General features: G+C 35.0%; 1 long non-coding RNA gene across 1 annotated transcript; it reads left to right on the top strand.

Annotated features, from left to right (window-relative positions):
• The first annotated feature begins 423 nt into the window (after nucleotides 1-423).
• On the top strand, nucleotides 424-18,842 carry LOC118765702. Its single transcript, XR_005001567.1, has 4 exons — nucleotides 424-435; nucleotides 13,988-13,996; nucleotides 14,728-14,732; nucleotides 18,727-18,842. It is a non-coding gene; the product is annotated as an uncharacterized LOC118765702 (long non-coding RNA).
• Nucleotides 18,843-19,951: the final 1,109 nt, after the last annotated feature.

Raw genomic sequence — 19,951 nt, forward strand, 5'->3', positions numbered from 1 at the left:
ATGATGGAACTATAATGAAATAGTATTAGTGTTATACTAATACAGAGCATTGCTGTGTAGTAAAACCCCACTTTTCTATGCATTCATGGATAAGATGGAAATTATTGAAGCAGATTTTATACAGCTTGATACCCTTCCTGTCACCTGTTACCAAGCAACATAATATTTACCTATGGACAGAAATCTAAATGTGTGTGTGCATGCATGTATTTATGTGAGTATGTATATATGTATGTTGTTGTTGGCATCCTTTTTGTCTCGGGAGACAATGGAGTTGTGCATAAAATAATCTAGTCTGGCCTTTACATTTCATGACCTAATACATCTCCTGCTGTGGCTGTGTAGTCCTATCCTGGACAAACTCCCTCTGGCAGGTACCGCAAATGTAGCGAAGACTTTTCCTGGCTGGTTGTAATGCCATAGTTTCTTGTTGACGTCTTTTCTTGTCTTTCCATTCCTCCTCTCTCTCTCTGTCACTCCTTTGTGTTCACTCTTTTACGGTACGTCGCCAATCTCCATGGTTGCTGGCATCTGCTTCCCAATTGCTAATATTGATGTTGCAGGCCTTCATGTCCCTTTTGCAAGCACCCTTGTAACGTAAGAATGGTCTTCCCACAGACCTAGTGCCCCTAGCAAGCTCTCCGTAGAGAGGACATCCTTGGGGATTCTGCCATCTTCAATATGGCTAACATGTCCAAGCCATCTCATACATATGCATGTATGTATGTATCTATGTCTCAGGCTTTGTTTTTAATAAGATTTTAGCAGGAACATTTCTTTGGTTTTTTATTTCTTATTATGAGAAAATATACTCTCCACATTACTGTAACTTATGTTCTTGTCTTCAGGACAATCCTTTCTACAGATTGTATTGGATAAAGCTTTTGGTTATGGTATCCTGTTGAAATTCTTGGAAAACTACTTATGTGAAGGCACATGGCCTTGTAATATAAGTGTTGTACTCATGATTGCAAGATTGTGGTTTCAATTTCCAGACCAGGTGGTGCATTTTGTTCTTGATCAAAACACTTTATCTCCCATTGTTCTGTAATCATTTTGACATCTGACGTGCAGCACACCATACACCTGTACAGGTAGTATTAAGTTGATTGAGGGAATGCGCTAATGTACTACTTAAACATTTGGTCACTATAAGTAAATCATTTGTGCCAATGGTCCAGCAAGAATTTGCTGAAGTCATAAATAATTGATGACAGGAAAGTCCATGATGTGTGTGTGTGTGTGTGTGTGTTTGTCCCCCCCCCCACCAACATCGCTTGACAACCAATGGTGTTGTGTTTATGTCCCCGTAACTTAGTGGTTCGGCAAAAGAGGCCAATAGAATAAGTACTAAGCTTACAAAGAATAAGTCCTGAGGTCGATTTGCTCGATGAAAGGTGGTGCTCCAGCATGGCCGCAGTCAAATGACTGAAACAAGTAAAAGAGACTAAAAGAGAAAACAAGAATAATATAACACAAGAATTGGGGAAATCAGACTTTAATAGTAGATGAGCACAACATTTGTTTCAGCACCCGACACCAGCTTTAAATTGTGAGTTTATTTATATTCATATAACATTATAGAAGATCATCCTTTACTCTTTTACTTGTTTCAGTTATTTGATTGCGGCCATGCTGGAGCACTGCCTTTAGTCGAGTAAATTGACCCCCACAGGACTTATTCTTTGTAAGCCTAGTACTTATTCTATTGGTCTCTTTTGTCAAACCGCTAAGTTATGGGGACGTAAGCACACCAGCATCAGTTGTCAAGCGATGTTGGGGGGGACAAACACAGACACACAAAAGCACACACACACACACATGCACACATATATACACATACTTATATATGACATGCTTCTTTCTGTTTCCATCTAACAAATCCACTCGCAAGGCTTTGGTCAGCCTGAGGCTATAGTAGAAGACACTTGCCCAAGGTGTCACACAGTGGAACTGAACCTGGAACCATGTGGTTGGTAAGCAAGCTACTTACCACACAGCCACTCCTTCGCCTATTTGTCTATTCTATTTATTAGAGAGATAAATATATTTATTATTGTGGAAAGTACATGAACCATCTAACTGGTCCTGCCTTAGACTATATTACAAGACCTATATCCTGGTGAAACTGAACTTGAGACCATGTAGTTGGGAAATGAACTTCTTAACCATGTAGCCTCACATGTGATGACATTTTCGCATCCATATGATATTATTAAGTATCATTTATAATATCTCCGAATCTTGAGCAGGCCTCTATTCCATGTGTATGCTTCATCAGGCATTTGACATTAACACTCAAGATTCATAGATATAAATAATATTTAATAATATCCTATCAATGCAAAAATATCCTCACAAATGAACATTTTGTGATGTGGAAGCAGATGCGACCATACATTAATAAAGTCAAAAGATTTCCAACCACAAGTCGTTTTGCTTAATGCTATATTTATCCTAAGCTGTAAGGAGTTCCACATTTATAACCATCCCATAAGGTTACTCTGAAAGATGTGAATAACAAGCAGTAGCTGACAACAAGAAGTATGGCTCTTACAAGCATATTAAGAGGCATTTGTCCTAAACAAGTTAATAGGATATATATATATATATATATATATATATTGTGTGTGTGTATATATGTATGTGTGTATATATATATATATGTGTGTGTGTATATATATATATATATACATATACAGGAGTGGCTGTGTGGTAAGTAGCTTGCTTACCAACCACATGTTTCTGGGTTCAGTCCCACTGCGTGGTACCTTGGACAAGTGTCTTCTACTATAGCCCCGGGCTGACAAAAGCCTTGTGAGTGGATTTGGTAGACAGAAACTGAAAGAAGCCCGTCATATATATATATATATGTATGTATGTATGTGTATATGTTTGTGTGTCTGTACATGTCCCCCACAAAATCGCTTGACAACCGATGCTGGTATGTTTACATCCCTGTAACTTAGTGGTTCGGCAAAATGAGACCGATATAATAAGTACAAGGCTTACAAAGAATAAGTCCTGGGCTCGATTTGCTTGACAAATGACTGAAACAAGTAAAAGAATAAAAGAATATACAGGGTGCGATGAGTAAATTGTCCCCATTTTATATTTTTAATTTCAAACATGTAATATCATTTGTTTTTGATTTTGTTGCTTACACAGTATTGTAGGGTCAGTTGGGCACTGCCAGCAAGAAAAAACTGCACCATGATGTAATTCATTCAGCCAAAAATTTGGAAATGACATGCTGTAACTGCTTGGCATTCATGCTGGAAGCTTCAATACGAACATTTCAATGTTTGGGTATCAATCAGAGGACATGTACTGAGAGTGATAACAATCAAGCATCCAGTCAACATCATGGTGTTTGGAGTGATAACTTGTGATGGAGACGTTATGCCTCCATTCATCTTTCCAGATAGAGGCCTACATCAAATGCCTGGAGGAGGTAGTGCTGCCCTTGGTCAAGAGGGCGGCTGCTGGAGAACCCTATGTCTGGCAACAGGACTCTGCACCATGTCACATAAGCAGGAGAACCCAGTCATGGCTGTCAGACAATTTCTGTGACCACATCACCCCTAACATCTGGCCACCTCACCTCCCCCCAACTGCAACCCCTTGATTACTATGTGTGGGGTGCAGTTGAGTGAGAGACCAACAAAACTCCTTGTAACACCAAAGATGAATTGAAGGCAAGGATTATGGCAGCATTCACCAACTTAAACAAGGAGACCATCCAGAAGAGTTGCAGGAGATTCCAAAGTCGTCATCTGGAGGCTGTGCTTGAAGCCAATGGCGATTTTTTTGAATAAATTTACTCTTTTGTATTCCAAGATATTTTTATGCAATTTTGGTAAATATATCTGTTAAAATGAGATGTCAGTGATATTTTCATTTTTGCATAATTTAGACGACAATTTATTCACAGCACCCTGTGTATGTATATAAAGAATACGAGTGGATTTTAAAGACTCACAACAGCTGCTTCAGCAGTATTTCTTTATTGATGAATAGATCAATTACATCGATTACATCATGAAAAAATCTGCTTTCCTCAGGTGAATTTAAACTTAGATAGGAGAAGATTCTGAGCAAACCTGCTTTGTTTTGCAACACCCAATTATATATGTATTATATATATTATATATATATATATATATATATATATATATAATATATGTATATCTGCATATACACACAAACTCATGCATATATATATATATATATATCATCATCATCATCATCGTCGTTTAACGTCCGTTCTCCATGCTAGCATGGGTTGGACGGTTCGACCGGGGTTCTGGGAAGCCAGAAGGCTGCACCAGGCTCCAGTCTAATTTGGCAATGTTTCTACAGCTGGATGCCCTTCCTAACGCCAACCACTCCGTGAGTGTAGTGGGTGCTTTATATATATATATATATATATATATGAGGTACAAACATCGCTATGGGCTTTAAAGTATATATTGCAAATAGAGAAATAGAGTATGTAGCACCTTGGGCAAGATTTTTTTTGCTATAGCCTCAGGTTGGCCAATAACTTGTGAGTGAAACGTTATAGAGTGAAAATTATACAGGGGCCTAGAAAACATATGCACACACATACACACACATGTATACATGTGTGTGTGTGCATGCACACATGTGTATGCATGCATTTATGTATATATTCATAAATACATATTTATACTTATAGAAGGTAATGTAATTTCTTCTACTTCTTTCATCTCTATGAACACATCTTGCAGCTTTACACATAGATACATGCATTCATAAATAAGAAATGCCTATATAATATGGTATATATGTAATCATACATACATACATACATACATACATACATACATACATACATACATATTTTTTAATATGCATGTGTGTATGAATGTAATGCTTATGTTTGTGTGAGAAGAATAGATAGATAGATAGATAGATAGATAGATAGATAGATAGGTAGATAGATAGATAGATAGATAGATAGATAGATAGATAGATAGATAGATAGATAGATAGAGAAAGAGTGAGCGAGAGAGTGTGTGTGTTATATAAATGTGTTGAGAAAACCTATATTTGCAAACAGAGCGATGATTTATATTCACTTTCAAGCAAAAGAAAATTTGTGTAAGTGGGTGAAAATTACACCTTGGTGATTAAATGGATGTAAGTATAAATTAATAAAGGTAATGTCACTTTGATGATTTATGTATGTGTGTGTGTGCATTCATGTGGCTGGGCACGTGTGTTGTGTGTATATGTCTGTGTGTGTATGAGAGTGAGTAATTACACACACACACACACAAGAATACACTATCATGAACACATGCATATATATGAACAGATACACACACATATGTATATAATTTTACATTATATATATATGTGTGTATGTGTATATGTATATTTGTATATGCATGTGTATATATATAAATATATATGTATATACATGTATATACACATACACACACACACACACAGTTTGGGCTAAATTTGATGATTTTTTATGCCCCCCTTTTTTTTCAGGAATAGCTTGATGCATTAGGGAACAGTGAATGGCATTAGAAAGTATAAAGATTAAAGTTTTAATTGAGAAAATGTTAGCTTTAATGGAGGACTGGAAGCCATCTGAATATAAGAAAAGAGTTACCTGCCTTATGATGGTTTGTGTTGGGTATCAAAATGCCAGCATCATGACTGTTGGTCAATGCTCTGTGAACACTGTAAAGGTTGTAAGATGTGATATGGACATCTGCAACAGAGTACAAAGCTGTGACTGGCTGGAAGGGACACAGCAGGTGTTCTGAGGATGATGTCAGGCCACTCCATATCTTTGAACAGGATCTTAGGTTCAATTCAGACTGCTATGTGATGTTGCTGGAGACTGTGGTCAACCCCTGCCTGGAGAGGGTTGCTGCTGAAGGTCATATGTGTGGCAGTAGGATTCAGCTACTTATTTCTTTATTGCCCACAAGGGGCTAAGCATAGAGGGGACAAACAAGGACAGACGAAGGGATTAAGTCGATTACATCAACCCCAGTGCATAACAGGTACTTAATTTATCGACCCCGAAGGGATGAAAGGCAAAGCTGACCTCGGCGGAATTTGAACTCAAAACGTAAAGACAGACGAAATACTGCTAAGCATTTTGCCTGGCGTGCTAACGTTTCTGCCACCTCACCACCTTAGGATTCAGCTACTTGCCATACCTCCAGAAAAAAGTCAGATGTCGTTGGCAGAGAGTTTCTACAACTTCACCAGCTCCAGTTTCTGACCTTCTAATTCCCTCCAATTGTAATCTTATGGATTACAATGTGTGGGGTATGGTTAAGAAAGATATCAACCACTCTACTTGCAACACCAATGCCAAAACGGTGGCCAAAATCAAGGAAGTGTTCAAAGATCTTACCAGGAATGCAATGAGGAACACTACACCTGGTTCTGGAGCTGTCTTGAGGTCATGGTTGAAGCTGAGGTTGACGACTTTGAGTAAACTGTTATTCCCCAGCCATAATTTATTAGATATCATTTGAATTTTTAAAATACTTTTATTTTTGGATGAAATATTGTATTTTCTTTTCCTTTTATGCAGACTGTCAAATTTAGCCTGAATGTATGTTTGATTGGATCTACTTGATGTGCAACAATTTTACTTTTCAGATTTCAGCTCGAGAATGGATGAGGATAGCTGTGTGAAAAAGTGCAACACCCTAGCAGTTGAGGGAACCTGTGGAAGAGGTAGACCTAGGAAGATCTGGGATGAGATGGTGAAGTACGACCTTCGAACATTAGGCCTCACCGAAGCAATGACTAGTGACTGAGACCTTCGGAAATATGCTGTGCTTGAGAAGACCTGGCAAGCTAAGTGAGACCATTACCTCGTGGCCTATGCCAGGGGTGTAACCAGCCCACTTATGCATACCTTTCCTTCATTGGACACTAAACTCTGCTTGTGAAGATCTGTCGCGGCAAGTGAAATCGAAATCGAAATTAAATTTGATGATTGGCATCCGTGCTAGTGGAGCGCTAAGAGTGCCATACGAGCGTGATCGTTACCAGAACAGCTGACTGGCTTCTGTGCCGGTGGCACGTAAAAACCACCATTATAGCGTGATCGTTACCAGTGTTGCTGTACTGGCACATGAAAAAACATTTGAGCAAGGCCGTTGCCAGTACCTCTGGACTGGCTCCTGTGCTGGTGGCATGTAAAAAACACCATTTGAGCATGGCCGTTGCCAGTACCGCCTGACTGGCCCTCGTGCTGGTGACATGTAAAAAGCACCCACTACACTCTCGGAGTGGTTAGCATTAGGAAGGGCATCCAGCTGTAGAAACTCTGCCAGATCAGATTGGAGCCTGGTGCAGCCTTCTGACTCGCCAGTCCTCAGTCAAACCGTCCAACCCATGCTAGCATGGAAAGCAGACGTTAAACGATGATGATGATGATGATGATTACATTGAACTCCAACTGTTTCATTATCATACAGGGTTCTGTGTGGGTTGAGATGGGCTGTAATGTAACATAAAGAACAAATCAATAAGAGAAAAGAACATAGGCTTCAACTTTGGTATTCTTTTATTTCATCTGTAACATGTGTATAACTGAACCGACAAAAAAGTTTGTCTGTCTGAAGACGCATTTTATTGTGCATTCAATTGTGCAGCTCTTATGAAGTGCATCTGAGGATTGCGTTTAAGGTGTGAAAGCATGTATTAGCAAATATTGAAACAACTACTTTGAGAGTTAGAAACTCAGAGTAGCAGTTTGAGGAGTTTCAGATTCCAGCAAATTATATTATTCAGCTTGTAAATATAAAATATTATCTTTTATTCTTCTTTTCACACTGATGTTTACATCTACCTTTATGTGTGTGTGCGTGTGTGTATGTGTGTGTGTGTGTGTGTGTGTGTGTGAATATATGTATACATATCCATCCATCCACCCACCCACCCTTATATGTATATATATTGATGAATGGATATATATATATGTATACATGTGTGTGAGTGTGTGTGTGTGTGTGTGTGTGACACACACATACTTACATACATTATGTGTCCACACGTATGTGCTTATCAGTATATCAGTAGACATCATAGGTTCTTGTAAACTTATATGGTGCAACCATTTTCCAGCCACAAGGCGATGGTCTGATAATGAATTATTTGATGGAAATGTGTTAAGCTGGTAATGATGAGATAAGTTAACTTTAAATGAATGATTGTTCGTTTGTTAATTGTTAATTTTAATGAAAGATTTGATGGAGATGTACTACGCTGGTAGAGATGAGATAAGTTAATTTTTTTGGTGAATAATCGTGCATTTATTGAGAATTATCAACAGTTAAATTACTCAGTTTGCAATAGAAAGTTTAGAGTATTTTGTAAAAGTGATAAAATTGGAAAGGAAAGTGAGCAACCACATCTATGCAGAACATAAATAACTCTGTGCTACTCATACATTGAGAAATATCATCATCATCATTGTTCGACCGTGTGTCAAGACAATGGAATTTACTATGTTACTCCAGACTTCACGGTCCATCATAGCATTACGGAGGTCCTGTTGCTGGATGCCTGTATCACTGGAGATTACATCAGGGTAGGAGAGTGTGTGCCCTCTGGTATTGCGAGCAGATGGCTTCCAGAGGAGAAGAGTAGAAATTGCCTCGTTTTCAGCTCTACAACAATGTCCAGCAAACTGGACTCTCCTACCTTTCACAAGAGATGACACAGGTGGTAGTTTCCCATATATTTGTACTTTGGTTGGTTGATGCTTCCACGAGAGATTTTGAGCTCTCATAAGGAGGTGAGTGTAAGTTCCATCCAACTGCCTCTCAAGCTTCTTTGATAATGTCCAGGTTTCTGAGCCATATATTAGAATTGGTTTGACTGTGGCTTTGAAGATTTTAAGTTTGAAATCTCTACTTAGATCTGATGACCAGATCTTATGCATATCATTACAGGCTGACCAGGCCATACCCTTTCTAGTTAGAAAATATTTTTCAGATGTTGATAAACCAGAAGTTCTCAACATGGGCAGTACTGCCCCCAGGTGGGCACTGGGCATGATGAAGGGGACATTGGTGACATAACATAATTAACACACTAAATTTCATCTATGGAAGTAATTATATTATATATGATAAAACTAGTCATGGTTTTTAAGATAAAATGAGTTCTTATCAGATACAAGGAAGTCGTTAACTTGCAATATGTAAAATGAATTCACAACTTTTGTCTTTATTGATATTTTATCATTTCACTGCTAAAAACTTATACAATTGGTCTTTAGAAAAAAGTTTAAAAATGACTATTCATGTTAAGTTACTTTAGTCATGGTACCTCACTTGTCACTGAGTTACTTAAAGTGAGGTGGGGCTGCTACAAAAAAAGGGTTAAAAGTCACTAATCTAAACCTATAGCCTAGTTGTTAAATGCCTTCTCCTTATCAAATGCTTCAATCCTCATTTACAGCGTGCCTTCTGCTTAGTACCAAAGAATTGGCTTCACTGCCACAGGCCTTTCTGCCCTTTCTTGAGAAATAATCTTTTACTCATATAACTCAGAGTGGAAGGAGTTATATAAATAAACTTAGAGTGGTCCTCCTTTTCTATACAACCAAATGAAGGCAACATCTGTAGGAAGTAGGTCAATCTGAACAATTTGCAAAAAGACCCTTGTGCTATGTACATGGAGAACATGTAGAGTACACATGAAGCAACGAAGGCGATTCATGTAGTAGAGTGGAAACTATGAATTAAAAATCGAAATGTTGAGCGGACAATTCATTCCTAAAAGACTGCTATGTACTCAGTTCATACTGTAAAGCAGTTGATGATAGGAAGGGCATCCAGTCAATAAAATCATGTGAAACTCATGATGGACACAAATTGAATGAAATTCTTATTGGATGTGCAGGTTTCTCATCAGGTTGAGGTTTCTCTTCATCTTACCTCTTATTTACAACTTCCCCAGATTTCCTTACATCATGCCAACATTGATGGCCATACTTCTGAAGTTTTACACCTGACAAGAAGAGAATCTCCAGTGATGACTGGTATTTTTTCTACATCAGAAAGTAAGAAAGTTAGTGTAATCATTTAAAGGTGGTCAAGGGATTCTAAGAAATGGCCAGATTCCCCCACTTGTGCAGGACTGATATTAACCATGACAGTACAATACACAATTGTAGGGTGGTCAGGTGGTCAGTTGATTTCAGCATAACCAAACACACTGTATCATGTCCCTGCAACACACGGACAACATAAATAGAGTTCTTCTCAAAGTTGTTACAAATGTTAAGCCGAGTAATTCTTCATGAGCTGGCATTTCAACACGGAATGCTGGCTGTTAGTTTGTCAGAAGACAAGGTGGCAAGCTAGCAGAATCTTTACCATGTCAGACAAAATGCTTAGCAGCACTTTGTCTGATTTTACATTCTGAGTTCAAATTCTACTGAGACCGACTTTGCCTTTCATCCTTTCAGGTTTGATAAAATAAGTACCAGTTGAGTACTGGGGTCGATGTAGCCAATTTACACTCTCTCTTGAAATTGCTGGCCTTGTGCCAAAATTTGAAACCAATACGTCAGGAGGAGAAAACTCATTGTAATCCAGTCTCTGTCTGCCATAATAAAGATTTCGTCTAACTAAACACAATGTTATTTTCATAAAGGAAGAAATTCAAGTCATTTGAATTAATCATAGTTGATTGTTTTCTTTTCAGAGTTGAGTGTGGAGGAAATGTTGACATTATAAGTGCAGAAATGGGTGTGAGGTTAAGAAGCTTACATTGTAACCGCACAGTTTGGGGTTCAGTCCCACTGCATGGTACTTTGGACAAGTGTTTAATCCTAAAGTCCTGGGCCAACCAATGCCTTGTTAGGGAATTTGTTAGATGGAAACTTGTAGAAACCCATTGTATGTGTATGAGTGCGTGTGTGTGTGTGTGTGTGTGTGTGTGTGTATCTCTCTTTGTTGTGTTTGTCCCACCCCCTCCCCCGTGGTGGCTTGTAAATGTGCCTGTAGCTTAGTGATTCAGCAAAACAGACTGATAGGACAAGCTCCAGACTTTAAAATAATGAGCACTGGGGTTGATTTGTTTGATTAAAATCCTTGAAGGTGGTGCTCCAGTATGACCACACTCCAATGACTGAAACAAGTAAAAGATAAAAGGAGAATATCCTGTAGGCTGGGATTCTTGGGGTGGAGGGTGGGTCAGAGAAATATGGATGGAGGTAGTATGCTGTGGTTTCCAAATGCTTTTTTTTAATCGAGACACTCTTCAGAGCAAACAAAAATATTTCAAATAAACGGGTATTTGTATATTTTATGTATTTACATATTTTAGCCAATAATGAAGTAAAAGTAATTTAAACTATATAAAATTATTCAGTATATATTTCTTTATTTAATAAGTGAAGCATCTATAGTATTATTCTGCTTGACATGGTACATTGTTATACTTTAAACAACCTTAACAATGAAACTAAAATCAATGACATAACAGGAATGCCTAATAATTCTTTCTGTCATAGGGACAAGGCCTGAAAATTTGTGGTGGAGGCAAATCAATTACATTGACCCCAGTGCTCAACTGGTACTTGTTTTATTGACCCCGAAGGAATGAAAGGCAAAATCAACCTTAATAGAATTTGAACTCTGAATGTGAAGCCAGAAGAAGTATCATGCAGCAATTTGCTCGGCACAGTAACAATTCTATCAGCCCACCACCTTTTGGAATGTTTAATGATAAAACAATTTTGAAAGTATCTTACAGTCAAGATCTTAAACTATGGAAGAAAATCAAAGATATCATCAAAATCTCTAACATGACAAAACAAGTTTGAGTCTTTAAATAGTTTTAACTATGAAACAAAATCTAAGACATAATTATGTAAAACCATTAACACATCAAAACAAGAAAATTGCAGCAAAACTGCATGCTAGTGGTGTCAGACGTGGTACACTGACCACCGTATAACTTGTTTGACATTCTTCTTCTCTTCTGTTTTATTTTGACATGTGCATTGCATTTTTATTCTTCTCTTTTGTTTTCAAATTCATACTTTTCTTTCCAGTTCCTATTCAAAACTGTTTACAGATCACAACCGTCTCAGGAACCTGCGGTCGTGAGGAGCACTTCATACTTCGATGATTGTGAAATAAAATATGTTACACTTTAAACGGTCTTATCTATAGAAGAAAATCAAAGACGTGATCAATATCTTTAGCAGGACAAAACAAGTTTGAGTGTTGTGCTTAAAACAGCCTCAACTATGGAATAATATCTAAGACAAATCTAAATCTTTAACATAATGAAATAATATGAAAATTTATAAATTTATGCAACAAAATAGAAATATAAAGGTTTATAAAGTATGTAAATTTCTACAAGTCCTCCTAAATAGTTATTAAGACTTTATATTTAGAATTATAGTGTGTATTTTTCGCATTTTGTTAAAAGAAAAAGAAAGATAATTCTATTATTTTTCTAGCATACCAAGTTAGATCTTGTAGAACACAAGTGTGTTATAGTGCACTGTTTGTGAACTACTTCTCTAGATAGACACAGAATGTAAAGTCAATACTGCCTGGAGAGGTATGAACTAGATATATAAGACACTATGTTAGAAATTGTAATATTATTTATTATCTGTAAATCATGTATCTTCACTTTTGTAGTTTCTTTTGATAATGAACACCTGAATCTTCCCCAGACTCTCTTACTTGCAGAAGACAAAAAAGATTGTTTCAGTTTTAGAACGATGGCTCTGCTTAGCGAACACATTAATCTTCTTGTCTCCCTGACAGTCAAACCAGCTGTGAAAAACGTCAAGTTTCAGGGATGGATTTTAAAAAACATATTGACAGGTTTTACAAAGGATGTTTACTTACTGATTCTTATTATTTGCTGCCATGCGAACGCATAAAACAAAATAGGGAACTGAGCAATAGTCTGTGTAAATATAGTGTGACACTTATCCCTTATTCAGTATATCCCTGATTCAGTATTTTATAGGATTTTTTTCCTTATCATCCACATAGCATTAAATAAGAAATCCCAGTTTCATATCTTAGTAGAGAAATACAGATATAACAAATACCATACAACATAAAAAAATTCTTGATTTATTCAACATTAATAATAATAGTAATAATAATAATAATAATAATAATAATAATAATAATAAAAATAAAAATAATGATGATGATGATGATGATGATGACGATGACGACGACGACGATGACGACAAAAAATACCTTAGGAATGAGAACTCGGGTTCGAAATTTCCCCAAGACACCTGATGAAGGCTGGAGGGTATATCAGCCGAAATGTTGTGTTAACAACAAACAAGATGAGGACAAATATCCGTCAATTGTAAATAATGTAAATAATGTACATAATTCCTCATCTCTTAATTATAGAACTGTAAAATACTTTGGCAATGATAGCTTCTATGTAATTGATCTATTGTTGTCAGGTCAGCCCTGACTGAACAAACCTATATCAAAGATGTTCAAAATATGTTTGACATAGCTGTGTGTGTGTGTCTGTGTGTGTGTGTGTGTGTGTGTGTGTGTGTGTGCGCGCGTATGTGTGTGTGTGTGTATTCGTGTGTGTGCATGGATGTGTGGGTGTTTGTGTCTACATGACTTGATATCACATGATAGTCGTAAACAAGTATCACCATCATACAAGTGGTGTTGTTCATTGCCAATCTTTCGTATGAAGACACCAACCATAGGGAAAAATACCTAGCTCAGAAACAGAGGAGGGTTGGCAACAGGAAGGGCATCCAGCTGTACAAAAGATGAGACAGTTACATTTCATTTTTTGTACAGTCATAGGGTATATCTACAATATCCATTGTGTCTTACTCTTTTAAGATGGCTGAATGTCATTTGAAAAAGGGTTGGTTGTTTTCTAGCATGTTGAACTCAAATCTTTGGCTCAGCCTCACATGATCCATTTTATGCCACAGACCAATTTCGTTCGACAAATTCTCTTATGGGAAATATATGTTTAATTCCTAAATGTTTGGGGTGAGGTTTGAGAGTGATTTGGTTGCTATTTCTAGCAGTTTGAGAGACAATGTAGAGGCTCCCTTGTTAATTTGTAAAATTATGACAAGTAGAGAGAGGGGGGAGAGAGAGAGAGAGAGAGAAAGGGGTAGGGAGCGAGAGAGAGAGAGAGAGAGAGAGAGAGAGAGGGAGAGAAGGGGCAGGCTAGAACATGCTTTATTATAAAGTCTGCTTGAGCAGAACTGATCTGGGACTAAATGACGACAACAACAACAACAACAAGTCACAGAGGCAGCAGCAACAACAGCAATAGTAACAACAGCAATAGCAACAACAGCAATAGCAACAATAATAGCAACAGAATGGTTGTTACTAATGCAGAGCAATTGTTTCATTTGATTGGTTATCTTTGTTCCATAAGTCAGATGAAGCAGAGCTGATTGGAACTGCTCACAATCGACAATAGCAACAACAACAACAGTTAATAAATATTGATTGAAGGTCACAGTGAATTTGGCCTGTCTCTTATATTGGTTTAACTTTATGGTCTAGCTTAGTTAGCGTTAGTTATTGGTACTTTTTATTGTGTCAAGAATAGTATATGATAAAACTGAAGAAAAAACAAAAACCAAACAGATTTTAACCTTAAATCTACAATTTCAAGTTTGATGTTTGACTTAGAAGCTTTTTTGAAAAGAAGTTTAGGTTGCATTTGGCCAACAATGGTATTGTTTGTTCCAGGTTTTCAGTGAGTCAGCCACTCATTTACTGTATTTATGACAGCAAAGAGTAACAAGGAAGTGCCTGTAATTTGGTACAGAACAAATATTGTATGGGACTTCATTTGAAGAGTATGAAGTTTTCATTTTCTCACTGATTATTATACTCTTTATTGATATACTTATTTCTTTATTGCCGAGAAGGGGCTAAACATAGAGGGGACAAACAAGGACAGACAAACGGATTAAGTCGATTACATTGACCCCAGTGTGTAACTGGTACTTAATTTATCGACCCCGATAGGATGAAAGGCAAAGTTGACCTTGGCGGAATTTGAACTCAGAATGTAACAGCAGACGAAATACCTATTTCTTTACTACCCACAAGGGGCTAAACACAGAGAGGACAAACAAGGACAGACAAATGGATTAAGTCGATTATATCAACCCCAGTGTGTAACTGGTACTTAATTTATCGACCCTGAAAGGATGAAAGGCAAAGTCGACCTCGGCAGAATTTGAACTCAGAACGTAGCGGCAGACGAAATACCGCTAAGCATTTCACTTGGCGTGCTAACGTTTCTGCCAACTCACTGCCTTGTTTATTGATATACATAAGCAAAAGACACACGTGCACACATTGTCATCGTTATCATCATTGTCATTTTCCATGTTTGAATGAGTCGGAAGAAATTTGTTGAGATAGATTTTATATGGTTGAATACTTTTTCTCTTGCCAACACACACCTATTCCCAAGCAAGATAAAATCTTCCCAAGTCCTTTGAACATGGACAACACATTGGCCAGGCATACTTTCATGGAAGAATGCAAAAAAAATGAAACTATTTGTATGATGGTGGTTACAATTAGAATGTGATATCAAGACAAAGAAACATGAACACACACACACACACACACACACACACACACACACACACACACACACACACACACACACACACACACACACACACACACACACACTCACACAACACACAATTGAATGAATGACAAAAGAACAGGAGCTACTTAATCATTTTTACTAGCTTACTGTTGTTTCTGCTATAAGTAAGCAAGCATCCAGAGCTGAGTGCTCATGCAACATCTAAATGATGAGTCTCTATTGTGGAAAGCATTTAAATGTATATATATATATATATATATGCTAGCAGCTAAGCCCGGTTTCACCCGGTCTGTTTGGATGATGTGGCTTTGATCGTTTTGGGTTAGGCATAATCTATAACAGCGTTTTTCAGCCTTATCATTTCGGGTCCCCTGTTTCGATTGGAGCCTCCAGCTGTATGAAAATTTCCTGAGCCCCACCCTCGACAGAAAACAGCTTCAGGAGTTGTGAAGAAAGAATTTGTAGATAGTCTGTTTCTGAGAGCTATTCTATTGGACCTCTGTGTAATCACGTCTTTTAAGATACATACATAGAAAATGTGAGGTCATGGTAGAAAATTTTTACGATAGTTGATTTATGGAAAAGATTATGCTAAATTTTTGAAATGCAAATATGTGAATGAAAATTAAGTTCAGGCCTCTACATGGTAGCTAGACCTGGTAGAAATAGCAGCCAATATATATATATACATATTCATATACATATATATATACATATATATGCATATATATATATATATATATATATATATATATATATATATATATATATATATATATATATATATATATATACACATACATATTTGTATACATATATATATATATATATATATATATATAAATTAGAGAAAAACCGCTATTATGCAATTCAAACAATGATAGACATAAACCAAATCATAAATAAAAAATAAAATATATTTTAAAACATACAACTAGATCACAAGAGTACAAAAATGAATAAACAATATATCATAAGTAAAAAGACTACGTACATTTCATGGCTATAATTTAAATCCAAATTACAATTAAATTCAAATTTAATTGAAAAACAATTCACTTTAAAATTATAATCACTCTCAGGTCAACAATGATAAATAGTTAAATAAATAAGCAAATAGAATTAAACACTATTCCTTAAAGAAAGAAAATCATGATTTTTCTTAAAGAAGAAACTCCATTAACTAAATTTGAAACTTAAAACATTAGGACCAGTTGCCTACAATACATTTATCATGTTAAGTATTTAAAGTAAAAAAAATAGAGTAAATAGATAGAAAAATGTATTTATCTGTGAAGATATAATTTAGCTTTAATAAAAAATATTAATAAACTATAGAATATCTTTAACCTAGCTATACTCTAATATTTTATTACCAAACTATTTTACAAAACAATCACACTTAATATTTTTAGATGTTAGTTCACATATAATAATTATAAAATAATAAAATTATAAAATATATAAAAGTACACATCTAAATTATAATCAACAAATATAGCAATTAGAAATCCATATTTTTTCAATCAATAAACATATAGATATATAAATAAATTACTCCATTATTACTTAGATAAATATTAAAGATATCATTCTGAAAATATTTATGAAATAAAAAAATAAGAAATGAAAAATTCCAAAACTAAAAACGTATAACTTATCGTTTATAAAATTATTTGCGAAAAAAGTACTTATTATTATTATTATTATTATTATTATTATTATTATTATTATTATTATTATTATTATTATTATTATTATTATTAAATTTAATAGGACTAGAAATATGATAAAAACCGATAGTTATACTAAAACATTTTTACAATCTAAATCTCAAAGTAACAAACTAATATTTTACAATTTACGTTCAGATATAATAATTATAAAATAATAATAATTAAATAAATGTACGTATCTAAATTATCATTAACAAATAAAAAATTAGAAATTCATATTTAATAATGTACTTTATATAAGTATTGATTGATAAATATGAATTTCTAATTTTTTGTTTGTTAATGATAATTTAGATACATACATTTATTTAATAATTATTATTTTATAATTATTATATCTGAACGTAAATTGTAAAATATTAGTTTGTTACTTTGTGATTTAGATTGTAAAAATGTTTTAGTATAACTAAAAGCTCTTATTATATTTCTAGTACTATGGTTGGAAAGCAAATTTTTTACCACACAGTCAAGTGTATGGTTAAAAATGTATATATATATATATATATAATTTTTGCCTCTTTTTATGGAGACAAAAGGGTTTATAGAACTGCAAAAAACAAGTGCTCAAATGAAATTGAGACAGAGATAAAAGAGTATTGATTAGTGAACAAATATCAAATTCGAGTAAATGACTTTATACAACACCACGCCTCCATACAGTTGATCAGATATATATTTATATATATATATATATATATATATATATATATATATATATATATATATATATATATATATATATATATATGACCATGGCCTTCAACAAATGAAAGGAAATTGTATATAAAAACACAGGAGGTAAACAATATATATGCACATAAAAATACAAATATATAGAACAGCCTATCAAGAAAAGGTATATACAATTGATTAAAAATAATTAATCAAAATGAATTACTAAAGGGTGTCAGGCAACTAAAGAGCTTTAAAAATGTATCAATCGACTAAAAAAGAAAGTTTTTACTCCCCTCAATTAAAGATATGTCAAAATAGTTTGTTTCATAAGACCCATGGTAGGTTGAAGTCCAAGGAGCATAAGAGAATTCCACAAAGTCAAGTCAAAACACATCGATGTCCATTTCGGGAGTTCACTGCCACAGTCCGATTATGAGTTAAAGTGCATCTTGGCAATGACCCCTTCATCAGGATAAACAGGAATCTCAGCAATTAGTTATTCACAAGAGTTACAAAATGGCTGCAGAACCTAATTTAAAGATAATAACCTATAGCAGGATCAGTCCAAAATGTTCTAAAACAATATATATATATATATATATATATATATATATATATATATATATATATATAATTTTTCAATATATGTATATAATTTTTCCAGTTATCTATTCACACAAGATAGATGTCCAAACACAAACCTGGAAGTATGTGTAATACTACTACTGGATAGCACAGGATAAATCTGAAAGTGGACAAGCTTTATACTGTACACTACTACATTCTTAACGGAAGTTACCATAACTATATATACATACACCAAGTAAGTTAGGGGATATGGATCCAACCAACTAAGGGATAATACTTATCCAATATACTGTTGGTATAATACCCAAATTCTTAATTACACAAGTGTTTTTAATTGCAATGAAATTAACTTATTTATTGTATTAAATGGGTGAAAGTAAAGAAATATTTTACCATTAATTTATAATACAAATAAGAAAATGGAGAAACAATTTAGTTGGTTCATCAGCTTTCGGATAATTAGAATGTTGAATTATTTATTCATTTAAAAAAAATAAGAACCTTAATAGCATACATATATACATTATAATTCAATACATATAAGATGAACCAACTAAATTGTTTCTCCGTTTTCTTATTTGTATTATATATATATATATATAATTAATTGTTATCGCCATATTAATATGGCATTCTTATAGATATAAGAATAATCGCTGCCGCTGGTCAGCTCCATGAGGCCACCGCCTTAAGATAGCTATTGATACACGATCTGTATCCATTATAACCTTCGAACAAGGGAGGCCAGCCGCTTCACATTGCCAGTCCGACAGTAAACGCTGTCGTAATTTCTTTTATAGAGACTTAGTAATTTTAATATTTCTATTATTGAAAACAAGTGGATGTATTCCACTGAAACTAGGTAAATATAAGCCTTCGAACAGAGACGATCTGTGGCGACACCTGCTGGGTCTGACTACGTTACATTGACAAGGGGCAATACCCCGAAATGCGTCTGTAGCTGTCAGACTGGCAGTGTGAAGCGGCTGACCTCCCTTGTTCGAAGGTTATAATGGATACAGATCGTGTATCAATAGCTATCTTAAGGCGGTGGCCTCATGGAGCTGACCAGCGGCAGCGATTATTCTTATATCTATAAGAATGCCATATTAATATGGCGATAACAATTAATTTCCAGTAAATGCTGTCGTAATTTCTTTTATAGAGACTTAGTAATTTTAATATTTCTATTATATATATATATATATATATATATATATATATATATAATGAAATTATTGTGTATAGTGGACAGGTGCATTACAACTCAGCAAAGGTGCATGTATTGTACATAGAATTGT

This window comes from Octopus sinensis, linkage group LG13 (genome assembly GCF_006345805.1).
Source record: "Octopus sinensis linkage group LG13, ASM634580v1, whole genome shotgun sequence".
NCBI classification, from domain to species: Eukaryota; Metazoa; Mollusca; class Cephalopoda; order Octopoda; family Octopodidae; genus Octopus; species Octopus sinensis.